At 33.1% G+C, this 20,452-nt stretch overlaps 1 protein-coding gene across 5 annotated transcripts in view; it reads left to right on the top strand.

The window, feature by feature from the left end:
* The first annotated feature begins 2,508 nt into the window (after nucleotides 1-2,508).
* Nucleotides 2,509-20,452, top strand: part of LOC143225112 (uncharacterized) — an 86,323-nt gene continuing 68,379 nt past the window's right edge. For 4 of the 5 annotated variants that reach the window (XR_013013618.1, XR_013013617.1, XM_076453904.1 and 1 more), the window contains exon 1: nucleotides 20,254-20,445. The gene's annotated coding sequence lies outside the window, so the exon portion shown is untranslated. Of the gene's footprint in view, nucleotides 2,642-3,841; nucleotides 4,011-20,253; nucleotides 20,446-20,452 lie in introns of those variants that run through there. The other variant, XM_076453903.1, reaches the window with a different exon arrangement.

Genomic DNA, 20,452 nt, shown 5'->3' with positions numbered 1-20,452 from the left:
ACGAGGGCTCTCTGCTCTAGCCGTCCTTAATTTAACAGTAAAAGACTAGAGGGAAGGCACCTAGTCATCACCACCCGCCGCCAACTCTTGGGGTACTCTTTTGCCAACGAATAGTTGGATTGACCGTAACATTAACGATCCCACGGATGAAAGAGCAAGCATGTTTGATGTGACGGGGATTCGAACCTGCGACCTCCAGATCACGAGTCAAGTGCCCCGACCACCTGGTCATTACAGGCCTTGTTTAATTGAATTTTCTTTATGCAACTACTATCATTAATGGGTTTCTTATCTTTTCACATAACTCTAATTAAAAACATACTTTTAATATTCGTCAGTACTATTTCGATATTTTATACTAGTTATTTAAATTTTTGACTTCCACACTTATTTTTCAAGCTTTATTTTAACTCATTTCTGTAGACATTATCCCCCATCCGAATATTGTTTGTATAATCTGTTATGAATTTCTATTCAAAATGTGTTCAAATAATATTACTGAGTAATATGTGACACTAAAAAGAGATATTAAAAATGAGTTAAAGCGTTTAACATGTTTCTGAATCAGTGATTAGTACATTCAAATATATAAATTAATTTGTTATAACTTTTAAAAGCCGAAACGCTGCGCTATTTGAAAATATTCCAGGGTACAAGCTATAATGTGAGATTATAAAATGTACCCTAGGTTTTGGAGGTGACTAAGAAGTAGGATCCACATTGCGGTGGGAATACACCATCTATCATTCTCCACCTCTTTCCGCCAGTCTCACATAACAAATAAACGAGTAGCAATAGATATAGAAATAGAGATTAGGAGAGCAGGATGTGGGTGCTCAAGCCCACAACGTCCCACATCTATATCACCCTTTACTGCCTGCAGACGGTTGTGAGAAGGTCTATTTCTATTTACACAGCTGTTACCGCTCTTCGTAGTAATAATAATAGTGAAAATTCGCAAAATGTTAAGACGTAAAACGACTTCTACTAACTGTTTACTTAGGAACGTAAGCTGAGTAATAAATCGTTTGCTTTTCAGATCACGTGACCACGTATCAGACGCCTGATTTGCATAAAAATAACCTGAGAGGTTACTTACGTTATTTTATAAGGACTTTTTTTAACCTTCATAGCTGAAATGTTATGATTTTCAGTTGTTCTTCACTTAGTTTATGCAGCATACGTATCGTTTACATTAATTTATAAAAAATATTACTGAATTTTTAGAATGAAGATGATGAAAATATTAACCGAATTAAGATTTCAATATTCATTGTACGGGATGTGGTTGAAGTAATGTTTAATGTACTTAAATGTGAAACATATGGTCCGCAATTCGATCTCCGTTACTATAATTTCAAATTCCGTACATTGAGGTCGTAAGTGCGTTATAAGAGTAACTGTCAAATCTCACTATACGAATAGAGTATCCCAAGTGTTAGCGGTAGGTGCTGTTGTCTAGCTGCACTCTTCATAATCTATCAGTTCAAATTTAGGGAAGACTAGAGTAAATTTACTTTGTATCGCTTTGCGCAAAAATACAAACAGTTTCATTTAATATTTGTTACAACTACCTAAAATAGAAGAAACCGATAATTATTTAATGTGAGTGGTTTGTTATAGCAAAGCCACTGAGGATTAATAATTTAGTTTCAGTTAGGTTACCAACAGAAATGTATCTTCATAATGTTAGTTAGTGTGTTTGAAAGACCAAACTGCCTTAGCCTGGTACAGTCAGTTTATCGGCACAAATGGAAGTGTTATTTGTTTGTTTATATGTGTGAAAAAAATATATTTAGAAAGTAATTGAATGCTCAACATATTAATAATTTAGTTAAAGATACTCCACTACTGACACACACAAAAAATGACATTTTTTTTCGATTTATTTTTCAGAAACAATACCGAATTTTGAGGTCAAGCTCGTGCTGCAGGTCTCAGACCTTCTCCTACCAAGAAATAAGGGTTCTGTGTTGTCGTGGCGTTGCTATTGGATACCCACTGGAATTACGGACACGCATGTTATTTAGGAAATTTCTAATGATCTAAGAACAATACAGTGGTAGTTGTATAAAACCTACAAGTACGTAGATTACCACTGAATTATTTACGTTATGTACAACTAGACTGATAAAATTATAAATATGTTTATTGTAATAATTTATCAGTTTGTGTAAAGTGAAGTGGAAAATTATTTTAAAATCGCATATTTTTTACTCTTTTAAGGAAGAGGGTATAATAATATGTACCTAAATGCTAGGATTTTAATTTACAGATAAATAAGAAAGTACACACACAAATATATGTATATGTACGTATACAATTGGTAGATAAATAGAGAAACAAAAATTTTCAGATTTACCTAAAATTTTGTCAGTTACTATTTATGAAAAGAAATAGATCAATCCTACAACGTGATAGGAACGTTAATAAACTTTTACCTAAGTACTAGTATGTTATGAAGGTTAGTAACCTATAGGGGGAGCAGCTACAATAACTGAATTAGCTATAAATATGAGCTATTACAGTGTGTAGCAATAACAAAACCAACAGACGACAACTGCAATAACAGTAGTATTGACTGTGGAGTTTCCAAGCAATGTTCTTTTAGTAGCGTATAGGGAGAAGGCGTAACTAAAACGTATTGTATTTTGTAAATTTCTTATATGTAAATCTCTCTTTTTCTTAAGCGAAACAGTAACTGTTTTTTCTCAGAATTATAGTACTTTTTTAACTGCTTTTGCTTTTCATATGCTCCATTTTTATCACAGAAATAGAAATATTTCTAGAGATGTTTTAATGATAGCTTTAAGTCAACGAAATAGCAAGAAACTAATTTTATTTTGAATAATTTTTGTCATGTACAATACAATTTATGCCACCTGAGTCTAGCTGTTGAGATTCAGATAAAAGCATGTTATTAGTTATTTAAACAAAATTAAGACAAAAACAATACAAACAGTATACAAGGTAAAAACGAAAATAACTTTTGGAAAATGATGTTTAATTAACACCTTTTCTTATATGGATGTCTAAAATTAAATTCAAAAGTTAAATAAACGAAGTTCGAACAAAATCTAGCGAGCACTAAAACATATTTTTAAACAAAACGAATAATCTGTTTTAATTTTATTGTTCAAGTTGTATTATTCGATACTAGTTTAGCAGTAACATAAATACAAAATCAACCAAGATCTTTTACAGTCCGTTTTTTAACGTCTGAGATGATGATTTAAAGTTTTAGAAATATAAGGTCTGTTAATCTTCAAACAAAAGAAATTTGTTAGCTTTTACTAATACATGAACATCAAAGAGTTAAATATTTTATCTGTTATTGAGTTTCTATTCAATATTCAATTGAATTTAAGTTAGCAGTTCTTAAATCTGTCTTTCGTGTACTCTCTTCGAGTGGTCCGTAGAAAAGTTGTATAATTACAGACAGGAAGCAGCAGTACAGTGTGTAGATTTCATTGTGTATACTGGGATAACAAGAAGGATTCTTGACCAATAGCTGCACCACTTGAAATTCTTTTAGGCAGGATAAAAGTTAATTAATCTATGAAACTTTGGTCATGGTTAAATACATCAGTCGAAAGGTCCTGACCTCTTTAGTCCAAAACTATAATTTGATCTTAAATCAGCTGAGAGATAACGGAGCTATGACTTAAAAATTTGTACTTGAAAAACTGAGAGCCGTTCTATGAGCTGTTGTGCCGAGGTTAAAAATACGAGATTTACTGAATCAAGTAATATACATCATGCACAAATCATATTATTTACCTCTTTTCTTTTATGAATATTCTGCCTACTTATTTTGAGCAATCTTTCTATATTTGTGTAGAGGAAAAAAGAGAGACTTTGTAGAGTTTCGGAGCGAAAAAGGACTAGTGGCAACATGATTCTGTCGACTCAGACACAGCCCCTAAGGGACACGAGGATAAGAGGCTTTGCATCTAATAATTTCACGTTTCCAAGGCAACGAATAATTCACCAACCTCAACAAATTCAAGGTAAGATCTGCATTCCTGTTGTTTGATAAACAATAAGAAAAAGGTCACCGGAAAGAAAGATTGAGTTTTCAGGGCATGTGAAATATTCCTTGTGAGTCATTAAAAAAATAGTTAAGTGATACTTAGGTGGACCTTAATCTGGTGTTAAACTTCACATTAACGGCTTTTACCGCTCTTTTGTATTTTTTGTTCTAACACTATTTAGATCGGGATTAATATACGGTACTTGGTTACCAGTTAGGATTGTAGCAAAGCCTGTATGTAGCATAGATGAGTAATAGATATAATTATTTTAAAATTCTTTCTATATAAATTTTAGTACATGCAATTTCTGCGACCATGTAATACTATATTTTACTAAGGCGGCTAATAACTGTAATAAATGTTGGATTATAAATTAAACATTTTACGCATCGTGGTTCTGTTTCAGTTGTGATATTTTTGTTTATTTGTTGTAAAACACAAAGCTTCACAAAGGCCTATTTGTATAACACTCAACGCGGGATTCGAAACCTGACTTTCACCGCTGAGCCACTGAGGGGATTGCGAACTCTCTGTATAGTACATGTACTTAATATAAATTAACCATTTTAAGTTCACTTTTTCATGAATTTTCTCATTATAGATCCAGTACAAAATTAATTTTTCAGGTTAATTTTTAATTATCATTCCTTCTACGAATCATTGTGTTCATAAATCTCACAAATTAAATAGAAGATAAAGCATGTTAACAGTATCTTCGTACTACAGACACAAAAAACGTCTTTATGTTAGGGATAATAGCGCACAATAGTTGTAGCATGAGAAACGTTTAACACATGCTCGTGGTTTCAAAATCGAAATCCATATCTGAAAGCGTTAACACGTTCAACAAACGTGTATATGCAGGTGAATTAATCATTTTCGTTTCACCTGCAGGATCGAGAAGAGACGAAGTGTTAAAGAATATACAAAGACAGTCACATGTGAATTAGTCATTTTTCACAACACCCACAGGAGGGAAAACCGGAGAACTGACAAAGGATAAAAGTTTAGAATACAACGTGCCGTGTTATTATTTTTTATATTCATTTTTCTCTAACTTAAAAATTAAATACGATCGGTTCGAACTTTATATATCAGCCTCATATATTTTTCTCATAGAAATGAAAAAAAAAGTATATTGAAGAATAGACTAGTTTTTACTTACTTGTAATTTTCAAGTTATAAGTAGATAATTCGAAAACCTTTATCGCTAATGTCCTTCATTCGATATTCATGATTTCTACTGATCGTGAAACTTCAATCTAACTTTTTGGGAAGAGAAGATTTATGAAGTTATACAGTTTTCTAGTTGTATGAAAAAGAGATAATATAGATCTGTAATCAATATTTTCGTTTTACTATATGACCTTGAATATTCAACCTAGAGTATAACACTCATAATGATATCAATTCCACATTTTATAACTGCGCGAATATGAAAACTAATATATGTGTATGTAGATATTAGGTTATATATATCTTAGAGGTTCTCGTGAAAACGCCCTGAAGTAAAAATAAGCTATTCTATGATAATAATTTTCAGTAATTAAGCGTAAAGCACATAGTAAAATATGTCTAATTTCCATGAAACATTAGTTCTAGAAAAACATTTGTTATCCAGGTTTGTTTATCTAGTTTCAGGGTTATTAAAAATGTTATATTTAATAAATAATTAACGCTAAAAAATCACTATTAAATGATACTGATGGATTTACTTTCTAAATAATGATTCAATTTCATTACCAATAAATAAAGAAAAAATAGTGTTTGTTTGATCGTTTTTAATCACAAAGCTGCTCAGTTGGCTGTATGTGCTGTCCTCAGTGCGGAGATCAAGCCTCAGAGTTTAGAGATACTCATAGATTTTAAGTTTACTGCTGAGTCGCTAGGAGTGAGAAAGAACATAAAAAAAGAAATGCCAAGTAACATAGATGTACGTTTTCAACCTCAACTTATTGGTATTTTTCAAGCATTAAACACCTGATTTAAACATTCTACAGCTATAACAAAGGATAAAAAAGTTAATGAAGTTAATATACGACAAAACCTAAACTTTAGTACGAACTCACTAAAGGTATAAGATCTCTATATAGCTTAGTAAGTGAGTTTTAAATTAAAATTAAAAGCTTTGAAATGGCTAAGCTTTATAAATTTCTATGAATTTTCACTACAATCGTAACAATACACAAACTGTATTTGCATTGCTTTCTAGACAAACTTACCAAATTGAAATACGATTAAGTTCAACTTTGGAAATAATTAACCATCAAACTTTAGTAAAAATTCGGTTAAGTTCAATTTTGAGAATAATTAACCATCAAACTTTACAAAATATAAATACGGTTAAGTTCAATTTTGGAAATAATTAACTATCAAACTTTACAAAATATAAATACGGTTCAGTTAAATTTTGAAAATAATTAACCATCAAACTTTACAAAATAGAAATACGGTTAAGTTCAACTTTAGAAATAATTAACCATCAAACTTTACTAAAAAATACGGTTAAGTTCAATTTTGGAAATAATTAACCATTACTCTTTACAAAATAGAAATACAATTAAGTTCAATTTTGGGAATAATTAGCCATCAAACTTTACAAAATAGAAATACGGTTAAGTTCAATTTTGAAAATAATTAACCATCAAACTTTACAAAATAGAAATACGGTTAAGTTCAACTTTAGAAATAATTAACCATCAAACTTTACTAAAAAATACGGTTAAGTTCAATTTTGGAAATAATTAACCATTACTCTTTACAAAATAGAAATACAATTAAGTTCAATTTTGGGAATAATTAACCATAAAACTTTACAAAATAGAAATACGGTTAAGTTCAATTTTGAAAATAATTAACCATCAAACGTTACAAAATAGAAATACGGTTAAGTTCAACTTTAGAAATAATTAACCATCAAACTTTACTAAAAAAAGTTCAATTTTGGAAATAATTAACCATTACTCTTTACAAAATAGAAATAGAATTAAGTTCAATTTTGGGAATAATTAGCCATCAAACCTTACAAAATAGAAATACGGTTAAGTTCAATTTTGGAAATAATTAACCATCAAACTTTACAAAATAGATATACGGTTAAGCTCAATTTTGGAAATAATTAACCATTACTCTTTACAAAATAGAAATAGAATTAAGTTCAATTTTGGGAATAATTAATCATCAAACTTTACAAAATAGAAATACGGTTAAGTTCAATTTTGGAAATAATTAACCATCAAACGTTACAAAATAGAAATAGAATTAAGTTCAATTTTGGAAATAATTAACCATCACTCTTTACAAAATAGAAATAGAATTAAGTTCGATTTTGGGAATAATTAACCATCAAACTTTACAAAATAGAAATAGGGTTAAGTTCAATTTTGGAAATAATTAACCATCAAGCTTTACAAAATAGAAATATAATTAAGTTCAATTTTGAGAATAATTAGCCATCAGACTTTACAACATAGAAATAGGATTAAGTTCAATTTTAGTCCCCTTTGGATACTTCCCATACTTTACATTTTAGTTTTTGTTGAGATTGGCACAAGAGACTCGGAGGAGTTACGGTGTAAACAAACACACATTTCGTTTATATATATATAAACACAAACTATTGTTTCAGTGTCTTTGTTTGTTGGGCCTGGCATGGTTTAGCACGTTAAGGCGTGTGTTTCGTAATCTGAGGGTCGCGGGTTCGCGCTCGAGTCGCGCTAAACATATATATAAACACAAACTATTGTTCCAGTGTCTTTGTTTGTTTGATTTTAATTAAGTATAAAGCTACAAAGCGAGCTATCTGTACTCTGCTCACTACGGCTATCGAAGCCCGGTTTCCTGCATTGTAAGTCTGCAGACATACTGCTGTGCCAATGGGTGACAGGGGCGTTCACGTGTCATTGGAACGTATGTTCTGCAGCAGTAGTTTCGTGTAAATGTGAAGTCGACAGCACTTTTTTTTTCTTATTTTCTCTTCAGGATTTTTTGAAGTGTTAACTACAAATATATATATATTATTTCATCAGCTTTACCCCTTGTACTTATAAAAATACTGACCAAACACCGAAATATTTGAATTAACATATTTTGTAAATATTTAAATTGCTGACACCACGAAGAACGGGATTAAACCTTCTGTGCATTTACTGAAATAACTTAGAATACACCACAGCCAACAATACATTAGTTATCTATAAATACAGTTTTCGTGACAACCACCATAACATAAGCTATTTTAAAATATATAATTATCATAAAAATTTCAGTTTTGCTGCATGCTATACTAATGTATATTCATATATATATATATGCATACATAAATTTGTATTGGAAACTTCGAGAAAAATTAGTTCAGTTGAGATTCACATAAAATAAGTAACTATTTTATCGCATTCTGTACTCAGTAGGTTTGTACTTTTCATGAATACCAATGAATCGAATGGCCTCTTGACGGTTTTGTCCTGTTCATGAATAATTTTACTCGCATGTCGGAAAATATTACTTGATTAGCAATTATAATATTAAAACTAACGTGCACGAGAATTATCTTATTACGTAATGGCCACTGGGGCATAATGAACACTGATAATATACTTTTTATCAAAAGGACCCAAGAGACAAATGTTTAAAGTCGTTAAGTACAGACAACCATTTTTAAAATATCAAGCCTTGGTCTTTTTGAAACGTTGTTTTAAGAACGAAAGTACATAATCGGGTGTTTGCACTTTGTAAGACTGAATCGCGGATTTTGGTTCAGAAATGTTCCAGCAGGAGATATAGTGTTTATTTTTGAATTTCCCGCAAAGGTACTCGAGGGCTATCTGCGTTGATCGTCCCTAATTTAGCAATTTTAGACTACAGATAAGGCAGCTAGTCATTACCCCCAACTCTTGTGCAACTCTTTTACTAACGAATAGTGGGATCTACCGTCACATTATAACGCCCCATAGCTAAAAAGGTAAACATATTTGGTGTAACAGGGATTCGAACCCGTCACTCTCGGATTACGAGTCAAGCGCCTTAACCACGTGGCCATGCATGGTATATACTAATTTTACTTAATTTATTATCATTTAATAAATAAAACAATTTACTACTCGAACCCATACAGATAAAAAACAATCATGTAAACCAGCGTGTTCACATTTATGTTCAACCAACCATAATAGTTGCATATATATATACTTGTGTGTGTACATTCACTTCTTTCAGTTACAATGCTAGAAACTAAATTAAAAAACCCTAATAAAAACTGGAAATGAAAATAGAAATGAAAAAGTAAGTTGAACTAGAAGGCTTAAAGGCTTCAAACTTGAAACATGTAGTAACCTAAAACTTTATCCTTGTGGAAACTGAGATGCGTAAAATATTTCTTACTATTTATTGAATATGTCTACCTTTAAAGGCTGAATGCGACCTAATGTTTAGCGCACTGGACTCTAGATTTCGAGGTTCCATGGTACGCTCTTTGGTGTCGTAGGTGCATTATAAGAGTGACGGTTACATTCCACTCTTCAACTGCAAAACTCACGAGCTGACAGTGTGTGGTGTTGACAAGCTAGCTACCAATCACTTCAAAATTAGGGACGGTTAGCGCAGATAAACTTCGAGAAGCTTTGCTCGAAATTTAACAAAAATATATCTATCTTAAGAGCCGTGTTACGTCATGATGAAACACACCCAAGCAAGAGAGACAGGCTTAGCTAAAAAAAACAAACAGACTCAGTTGGATGACATGTCAGATAAGGAGAAAAATATTCGGGGAACTCAAGAACAGGCAAGATGAGTTGGAAGTGTAGATAAAATGTCATTGGACAAACTGTTGTTAATTTAAATTAAAAAAAAAAGCTGTTTCATCTTACCAGGAAGTTCACTTTTAAATAAATCGATCTGACTTCTAGAGAAAAACCCGGTATGGCTTAAAGAATTCTTCACCATTGTTAATCTAAAAACAAGTACGAGGTTTATATTGGCTGAGCGTTGTTCTAAACTTGATATCGAAGGGTATGTAAGAGAGAGAAATGTATTTGGTCAAGGTCATCACAAATTCCATACTGTTATTACGCCTAACCTAGTTTTATAAATGTTATTTTATACTCTTACCTGTACATTAAATTAATGTACAGCCAAAAGACGACACTTACGATATATACCGTATTTTAAGCCTTGTAAGACGCACTTTTTTCTTTAAAAATACTTTGAGAAGTCTCCATGCATCTTCCAAGACAAAAGTGACGGGTTAAGACAAGAGGTATACTCAGAATAGATCGTAATCTCATTACTTACAAACTACAAGTATTTTCAACAGCATAAATCATTCAATTTAACCAATATTGTCCATATACTGTGAAAAATACGATGTATTTGACTGTATTTACTCAATAGGTTGAAAAAAGGTTACATCAAAGTGTTGGTTGCTGAATCAACATATTTTTTCTTAGAATTGTCCTTCCATGATTACGGTGCGGTTTCCACAATGTAGCATCTTACAAGGCGTAAAATACGGCAATTTTCTCACCAAGGATCAACCATGTTTGGCATTACGCTGTTCTACCCAGTAGCTGAACAGACAGGCTGAAGCAGTGTTTTTCTCTTAACTATAAGAAAAATACCTATTAATGTACAGGAATTTTATCAATGACTAATATGTATAACTGTAATTAAGCGCCGTGTGAAGCAATAATGTAATAGTAACGATAAAAGTACGGAAAATTATTTTATTATCAGACACACATCCACTTTTGTTGGGAGATTAGCGGTTTGACTGAAATCCCTGTGTATGTGAATACAATGTATAAGAAATACAGAAAATAATTATGTAGCTAAACCGAAAGTATGATTAATTAACACAGAACCATGAGTTACTTTACCCAGACAGATGTCAAGGTCGTCACCACTAAGTTAACTAAGATCGTGTATAGTTAACTTTAATTATAACTACAACTAAATTAAACTAATAACCACAAGTAACTAAAATTAAAGGTACACACCATTAATTATAACTACAAATATATAAAAAATCGTAACTACAAACACTAGTCTGAAGACTTATAACGCTAAGTAACAGGTAAGTAACTCATTGCTGAAATTTGTGCTTAACAAAAATAAACAAAAGATATGAAGATCTCATTCCGTGGTATTATCATCTATATTTTAAACATCCATTCGAATAACACTATTTTTAAACAATGTATTAAAAAAATCGTTATAATATTACAAGTCCATTTCATTGAATAACTTGTATGTTTTAAAACTGTAATAAATTTTAGCTTAATTTCTGACATAAGCAGATTCGAAAATTTGTTTCTACACTTTACATGCCGTGTAACTGTATTGTTGCTTATACTCACATCGGGATGCGAATTATAAAATTAAAAAGTGATGTGAAATATTACAAGTCAAGTTCTCAGTAGGGAAGGGGGTGCACCGAGCTAAGATAGAGTAAGTGTCCCTCTAGGTGGTCCATATGTAGAGTAGTATTATAAATATACAAATAGTTTTGTGTGTTGAACGTACCAAATTAGACAAACAAAAACACAGCAGAAGAACATAATTTTTATTCATATACAAAATATATTTTTAAAGAGCGGCGTTATATGTTCAGAAAATATAATAGGCAGACGTCATTTATTGATTAATTGTTTTCGTAAATTAGATAAATAAGTTTTCCAAGACATTCAACAAGAAGTTACAAGTTTGCTCTTTGCGTATGTGGTCTGTGTATTTATAAGAAACTGGCCCATTCAAATAACGGTCAGAAAATGGAAATCACGGACAGAAAACATAGTCAATGACCGTTAGAAAAGATTTTGCTCATTCTTTAGGAGAATCCTGTTGTTGTTGTTTTTTAGAGTATACAAGCTAGTTATAATCCGGCCTGGTTATTGTTGCAGTTCGATAAGCTCAACATCACCGGTCATAACGGCTTTGTACAAACTTCATATCAGATATGTTTTGCCAGATACATCATGTGAAAAAGTTAGGACACCCTATGAAAGCCTGTGTATTTTTGTAACATTTTTGGATATATAGATATTTAATCTCAATTTCAACAATACTGAGAGATTATAGGAATATAACTAAACAATTTAAACTGAAGAAAAGACTTTTCAAGATCTTCTGTAAATGTAATTCTACAGAAATGCATATTCTAACTGAGCAAAAGTTAGGACACCCTACCCCTTATAGCTAGTGTTACCCCCTTTGGCTGAAATAACTGCAGTGAGATGCTTCTTGTAGCCATCTACTAGTCTCTGACATCGGTCTGAAGAAACTTTGCCCCACTCCTCAATGTAGAATTCTTTCAGCTATGAGATGTTTGAGGGGTTTCTTCCATGTACAGCCCGTTTCAAGTCACCCCACAGCATCTCAATGGGATTAAGATCTGGGCTTTGACTCGGCCATTCCAGGACTCTCCATTTCGTAGTTTTCAGCCTGTCCTTGGTGGATTTACTGGTATGTTTTGGGTCATTGTCGTGTTGCAGGGTCCAGTTCCGCTTCAGCTTTAATTTTCGTACAAATGGTCTTACATGATCCTCAAGCACCCTCTGATACACAATAGAATTCATGCTGGATTCTATAATTGCGAGCTGTCCATGATACTTCCACCTCCATGCTTCACAGTTGGTATGAGGCTATTTTCCTGGAATGCTGTATTTGGTTTATGCCAAACATGTCCTCTGTTTTGGTGTCCAAATAATTCAATTTTGGAATCATCTATCTAAAGAACATTATTCCAAAAGTCCTGGTCTTTGTCTACATTCTCTCTGGCAAACTTCAGTCTGACCTTGATGTTTCTCTTAGAGAGCAAAGGTTTCCTCCTTGCACACCTCCCATGCAAGTTAAACTTGTGCAGTCTTTTTATGATTGTAGAGGCATCCACTTTCACATCAACAGTAGCTAGAGCCTGCTGTAGGTCCTATGATGACATGTTAGGATGTTTGGAGACCTCTTTTAGCATCTTGCAGTCTGCTCTCTGGGTGAACTTGCTTGGACGACCAGACCTGGGCATGTTGGCAGTTGTTTCGAAAGCCCTCCACTTGTTGACTATTTTCCAGACAGTGAAATGGCTGATTTCAAAATCTTTTGGGATCTTTATAAATCCCTTACCAGACTCATAAGCTGCTACAATTTTCTTTCTGAAGGCCTCAGACAGCTCTTTTGCTCTCACCATGGTGCTCACTCTCACTTCAACAGTCAGGATAACACCAAACTAAATGTTCGAAATTTAAATAGGGCAGGCCTCACTCAAAGTGCTGAGTAACGATCTTCTAATCATGTACACCTGGTGTGATACACCTGTGTGTGAGTTGAGCCATTTTAAGTGGGAATAAATGTGGGGGTGTCCTAACTTTTTCCTCAGTTAGAATATGCATTTTTATAGAATTACATTTACAGAAGATCTTGAAAAGTCTTTTCTTCAGTTTTAGTTATATTCCTATAATCTCTGAGTATTGTTAAAATTGAGATTACATATCTATATATCCAAAAATGTTACAAAATACACAGGCTTTCATTTTGTGTCCTAACTTTTTCACATGACTGTATTTGGGGACCCTGTTGAAAATTGATAATCTGGAACTTTTCCGAAATCTTTTCATGTATAAAAGTGAAAATTTCGAACTTATTTTGTTATAAAAAAAAACAAATTAATAATCGAATTGAAAACAAACACACATACAAAATATGTTGAAATACTTATGAGGCTCTACTATTTTAAATTCTCAATTAAAACCAAGATTATATGTTCTGGACGCCACTGTTTATTTATACAGAGGTTGAGCACGTTATTTTAAAACGAGTTGGAACCCCCCCCCCAAGTCCTTAAAGTCTGTATTGCAACATGCGATAACGTTCTGTTTGACGATCATCATCTTGACAATAGATCTGCATCGCAGTGTCCATTATAAAGAGCTCTGTAAAAGTACATCACTCCATTGCGCCTGATTTTATTAAGCAATCTAATGTAAAACAACGTTTTTCCAGCGTCCGTTTCAACATTTTGGTAACATAGAAATCCATAGGTGCTGTATTTGGCAACTTGACTGACATGTCGTCCTATGGAATAGCACAAATAGGCGTTCCATTCTCCAGCTAATTACGGTGTGACACAATTGAAGGGAAAGTATGATAGAAAGAGTCTTATCTTGATAATTCCTATGATTTTGGCCTCTTTTTTTTTCTGATGGAGACTCTTTATGGTTGTGTTGCATAGCGTTGCCTGGGGCACGTGGACAGCTTTCCACAATGTCCTTAGTGTTTGAGGCTTCTAACCTATAAAGAAACTCCACACTTTTTCTTTACCACGCCTGGTTTACTTGCTGCAGGTCTATTTCTGGATGGGCTTGGTATCTTAAGTCGATGCACTTTCGTTTGTTTTCCAATAGCGTTAAATACAAGAGATAATTCTGTCTTAGAAAGTTTAACTTCCCGATCTAAACACTCTTTTATGATCTAAGTATATGAATATTTTACGTCGGAAAAGGTTGCTCAATACATTTCCAAAACTACAAATCTTTGATGACATAAATAATCTACGTAACACTTAACAATGTCACAATGTAGTTCTGACACGTATTGTTCCTCCAGACTTTATATCCGTTGTAATTATCATATAACTTGCTGATCTACACAATAAAAATCATTTTACGAAGCAATCTCTTATTTAAACAGCAGTAGAAATGTTAGGGTATTGTGAAGGTAATATATAAGCCTTATACATTATTTATGAGGAACTCAGAGTTGTATGACAATATACAATTGTATAATATCCAAATAAATTATCATTTGTTTTTCATAGTAAGGTTCAAAAGTTGTATCTCGATTCAGACAATGGTTATGGCATTGTCATAATAAATTATCATTTGTTTTTCATAGTAAGGTTCAAAAGTTGTATCTCGATTCAAACAATGGTTATGGCATTGTCATAATAAATTATCATTTGTTTTTCATAGTAAGGTTCAAAAGTTGTATCTCGATTCAGACAATGGTTATGGCATTGTCATAATAAATTGCCTTTGGAACTCTCATCATTACCGAACTCTGTGAAACCAGTGAGAAACTGCTGAAACAACGTGTCTCTTGAGAGTTATTTTTTCTTATCAAGATTGAAGAGAGGTTGGATTCCAAAATTGCCTACACATGTAAAGTATCAAAACGTCCATGGTGTTACAAGTGTAGCAGGTGAGGAAATGACCACGATGACGTACCAGTTGCTCAAAAAATTAACCAATAGAAGAAGAACGATGCAAGATCAGGTAGGGAACAGAAAATACTGACTTTTCTGAGTAAAGTTAAAAATATTAGAAGAGTGACTTGAGAAAGGAGTACAAAAATAATGGAAACTAGCATGGCCATAACATGAGGATGGTCACTTTGATAGAATAGAAATACCTTAATGACTATTCGGTTCAAGAAAACAGTATAACAAAGTGATACCTGATTGAGCCCTCCACATCTATGTACCTCACATCTAGACTTACAGATCTGATGGGATACTTCACCACTTACCAAAATAGTCATGTGTTTTGCTGTTGAGTTCAAAATTGCTCGATAATATGATGAACCTTGCGCTCTATATCATGAGAGCTCTTCAGGAAACACTTCATAATCACTTACAAATTGTTGATAACATCAAATTTAATTTTACGAATAGATAAATGATGTCACATTTAGAGTTTAAACCTAATTTCTGTTCGTAAGAAAAGACTATAAATACAAAATGTGAGCGATATTCCGTTCAAGTTGAGGATATCAAACATAATAACAATAAGGTTTGATCTATTTACGTTTCCGTTAGTGGTTAATAGAGGAGACTCATTTTTTATGGAATTTGTTACAGACAACCAGATGAAATTCATGATGAATTCTGCATCGAGATAAAGAATTCAACTGTTAACGACATTATGATTATTGTAGATTTTAATTTTAGACACATAAATTGGGTAATTTTAGAGACAATTTGTGAAAGAGACAAATTTTTTCAAAACCGTTCAAAATGATGTTTCTCAGTAATTGGTCAAAAAAACTTACTAAAAACAATGCTGTTTCAGGTTTATCTTTAATTTCGAATTAAAAAATGATTGATAGGATGAAGATTAGGAAACATTTGGGTGCAAGTAATCATTTCTCAATTAGACTTCATGTTTTGCTGTGCGTGAAGATAAGGAATATCATTTTGGTTCCAAGTTGTAATAAATGCAAATTTTGAAGAGATCAAACAAAAATTATCTGCTGTGAGTTGAACAAGTAAATTAATTTGAAATTCTGATCAAATGTGGAAAGAAATTCTAAATACTTAGTGTAGCATGCTTCTTATATAAAACCGGATGGCCGCAAATAAGAAAATCAGGTTGACTTACAAAGGGGCCAAGCGTGTTAAGGCGTGCGACTCGTAATCCGAGGGTCGCGGGTTCGCATCCCAGTCGCGCCAAACATGCTTGCCCTTTCAGCCGTGGGGGCGTTATAATGTGACGGTCAATCTCACTATTCGTTGGTAAAAGAGTAGCCCAAGAGTTGGCGGTGGGTGGTGATGACTAGCTGCCTTCCCTCTAGTCCTACACTGCTAAATTAGGGATGGCTAGCACAGATAGCCCGCGAGTAGCTTTGTGCAAAATTTTAAAACAAACAAACAAACAAACAAACAAACAGACTTACAAAGGATATAAATGATGAAACTGAAAAAATATATATTATTAATATATAAAGTTTGAATTGATTGTAAGGATGACAGGTTTGTAGGCTTATGGAAGATCAGGACAGCTGTTCAACAAAGAAATTATTAAATTAAAAAGTATATAAAAAACGTGGCTGAAAATCTATAATTTAATAGTGGGATTTCTTCAAATATATTAAATGTTACAAAACGTTAGGATTGGGATAGAGCCTTTAACTGGTAATACAGGAAAGCTTATATCTGATGATCATGAGGTGGTTATTTAAATTAACTCACGACATTACTTTTCACGATGTTGCTGATAAGGATGCTGCTGGTTTACAAAGGGATTTTGATTTTTTGGTGAGAAGGACGAAGAAATGGCAACTGTGTTTTAATTATAATAAATTTAAAGTAATCTTGAATATCCCATTCAGAATTATGATAAGTTTGATGGAAGTAGCCTTAATAATGTTATGTAAGAAAATATTTTGGTTTTCATATGGCAAGCTTGATTGTCACTCTTTAAAAAAGCTTACAATTGAAACCTCGGAGCGTGTTCAGCGGCACCGTGACGAGTCTTGGACTTTCAGATACGTAGCCCGTCACGCTAATCACTCGTTTACGTCCGGTTAACGATGATCAAATTTAAATAGTTATCTAAGAGTAAAAGTTTCCAGTAAGTAGATCAGAAAATACGAAGTTCCTGGTGTATAGATGTAGAACTACCTAACAGAAAAATATGTTAAAACCGTACGCTTAGGATCTTTTAAAATGAAGTCTACTTACACAGCGTTTTACACAACCGTATAATTAATTGTTTCAGTTTATTTGTATCACGGTTAAGTCATCTATATTCTGAGGTTTCGAATAATAATGCGTGATTAGGCTTTAATCTTTATAAGTATATTCCCTCCGTGGCTCGAAATGCACAGCGAATTTTTTGTGACGTAAGAACGCGAGCCACGAGCTTCAGGATTCACAGTCTGAGCACATTAGCCACATGGCCACACCAGGCCATATTCAAAACAATTAGATCGAGAAGAATTTTAAGAGGGAATTATCCCTAACAAATCAATGTATATCATATTATGATAAGACTGATCCTTAATTAAATAATACCTGTTATTAAAACCAACATGCTTGTTATCCTAATCAATATACCCCCCGCTAGTACAGCGGTATGTCTTCGGATTTACAACGCAAAGTCAGGGGTTTGATTCTCCTCGGTGGACTTAGCAGATAGCCTGACGTGGCTTTGCTATAAGAAAACACACACCTAATCAATATAATTGCTAAACTTATTCTTAATAACTATAAAACAATTACATTACAAAATTAGGTAACTTAAAGTTAAAATATCTAATAGCAGGAGGGCATTTGAAAGGCAAAAATCTCCATTTACCACTGATTAGTTTGTTATTAAGCACAAAGCTATACGATGGGCTATGTTCCCTCTATTTACTGGGGTATTGAAACCAGATTTTTAGTATTATAAACCTTCAGATTTATCGCTGAGTCATTAGGGTCTTCCTCACTGAAGAAAGAAGATAATGAATATCATTCGTTTTCAAAAAAATAAGGTGAATCTTTGTTTGTTATAATTTTTTTGTGATTCTCTCTTATTATCACCGACATTTATTTAAAATAACTTGATTGTATAGTGATTCATTAAAAATATCATGCTAAGAGCTTTGGTTGATTGTAATTGTGAAGGTACAATATTTCCAACGAAAGTCCTTAACAATAATCTCATTATAATGGGCATGATAAAGAACTGGGATTTTAATACATGAAAACAGATGCAATTAAAATGGTCCGTAGCCGCAAAAAGGTGAAAAAAAACAACAAGATTCGATAAGAAAAGAGTTTACAGTAAATAATGTTTGGTAAAATACAACAAACAAACAAAGCATCTGATGATAAAGATTACGCTTGTAGACCACTACTCTGCACTATCCCAGATGGTTTGATAAGCAACAGATATGGCAGATAATGTGGTTAAAATATTATTACATGTTCTTTGCTTTGATTCTTACGTTCTTAGACTTTCAGTTATTGTCCCTTTGCTGACGTGATCTGTGAATACGGTTATTTGCAATTCACCTTAGAGACATGGGTACGTTGTAAAAGTATATCTCGAGTTGTTGATGACGCTGTTGGTTAGCTGACTATCCGTTTTTATCTATGAGTTCAAAAGGTAAAATGGAAATGTGCTGATGGCACTTGTGTAACATTACGAAACCTTTTAAATGAGCCTTAACACCACAGTGGTTTCTCAATAGAATGCACGTAGTAAACATGATTTACATGTTACGTGTTATAAACAGAAGTACCGATGGCTGCTCCTAATTTTCATTTTTATGTGAGGCTTAAAAAAAGCTTGTACCGTATTTTTACTTGCCAAATGTTTTAAATCTGTTTTTTTTTTTTAAATAGGTATGGTTTGTTTTGAATTTCGCGCAAAGCTACTTGAGGGCTATATGCGCTTGCCATCCCTAATTTAGCAGTGTAAAACTAGAGGGAAGGAAGATAGTCATCACCACCCATCGCCAATTCTTAGACTATTCTTTTACCAACGAATAATGGGATTGACCGAAACTTATAACACCCCCACGGCTGATAGGGCGAGCATGTTTGGTGCGACAGGGATTCGAGCCCGCGACCCTCAGATTAAGAGTGCCTTAACCACCTGGTCATGCCAGGCCTTTGAAATAGGACTAATACCTCAGCAATTGTATGAAGACGCCGCTGTATTACATTTCTTTGTTTTTGCTTAAATGTCCCAAGTCACTGTCTCTGTTTCGTTTTGTACTAAGTTATTAATCTTAATACATTAGGTTAGTTTTTACTAATATACTGCTATCAAATATCCAGGTAACTCAGTGAGTCAGTGGTGACGTTTTGGAATTAGAATGCTGAAGTCTAAGGTTCGATTCTGCATTTAGACAGATTACAAATAGTCCATTATGAAACTTAGTATTAACGAGACAAACAAACCAATTAATACTCTATCCCCTTTAAATAGTGCATTTCGATTACAGTATTGAAAATATATAATTGCAAAACGTCTCTAAGCATCTTAATTTACTGAGCTCTTGTATAATGTTCACTTTATCTATACTCATTTATTCGCATTGCGCATTTACATGTTTAGCAAGTACCTTAGTATTACTACGTTTGATTTATTTCACATTTACACCATTAAAGAGTATATTAGTTCTGCCTTTAATTCATTCCATATTTACACTCTTAAACAAGTATCCTCGTCCTGTCTTTGCTAGTTCAAGCAGCTTGTCACTTTACAGCATTATACATTAGAGAGGTTCATGTCTCTGCTTTTAATATTCTCCAAATACCAAAGTGAAAGTTTGCGTTCACTTCTTCTTTTATAATTTCAGACTTAAATATGCAGTGGTAGCATTCTTATCTTCTGATTAAGAATTGGCTTTTTCTCAGTTTATTGGCAAAAGAGTCAATTCAGGAAAAGTCGATAATGTCCACACGAAGCGGGTGGCGCTGCTTTCGTTTATTTTTGTGGTCTAAAGGATACCAAGTCAATGCAGGATACCGTTCACATTAGTTAACAGTTGAGTTACCAACTGTACGTCAAGAGCAATGTTGATAATGTTAAGCCTTCCCACCTGCTGATCCAAGTAAACCATTTTATTTTTTCGAAAAGTGAATTATGCGTTAGACAATTATTACCTCGTTTCATCTCAAATTTTACTACGTGATGCACATCATATAACTGAGGTGAGTG

This window comes from Tachypleus tridentatus, chromosome 9, assembly GCF_004210375.1.
Source record: "Tachypleus tridentatus isolate NWPU-2018 chromosome 9, ASM421037v1, whole genome shotgun sequence".
NCBI lineage: Eukaryota > Metazoa > Arthropoda > Merostomata > Xiphosura > Limulidae > Tachypleus > Tachypleus tridentatus.
This window is presented reverse-complemented; position numbering and strand designations above follow the sequence as displayed.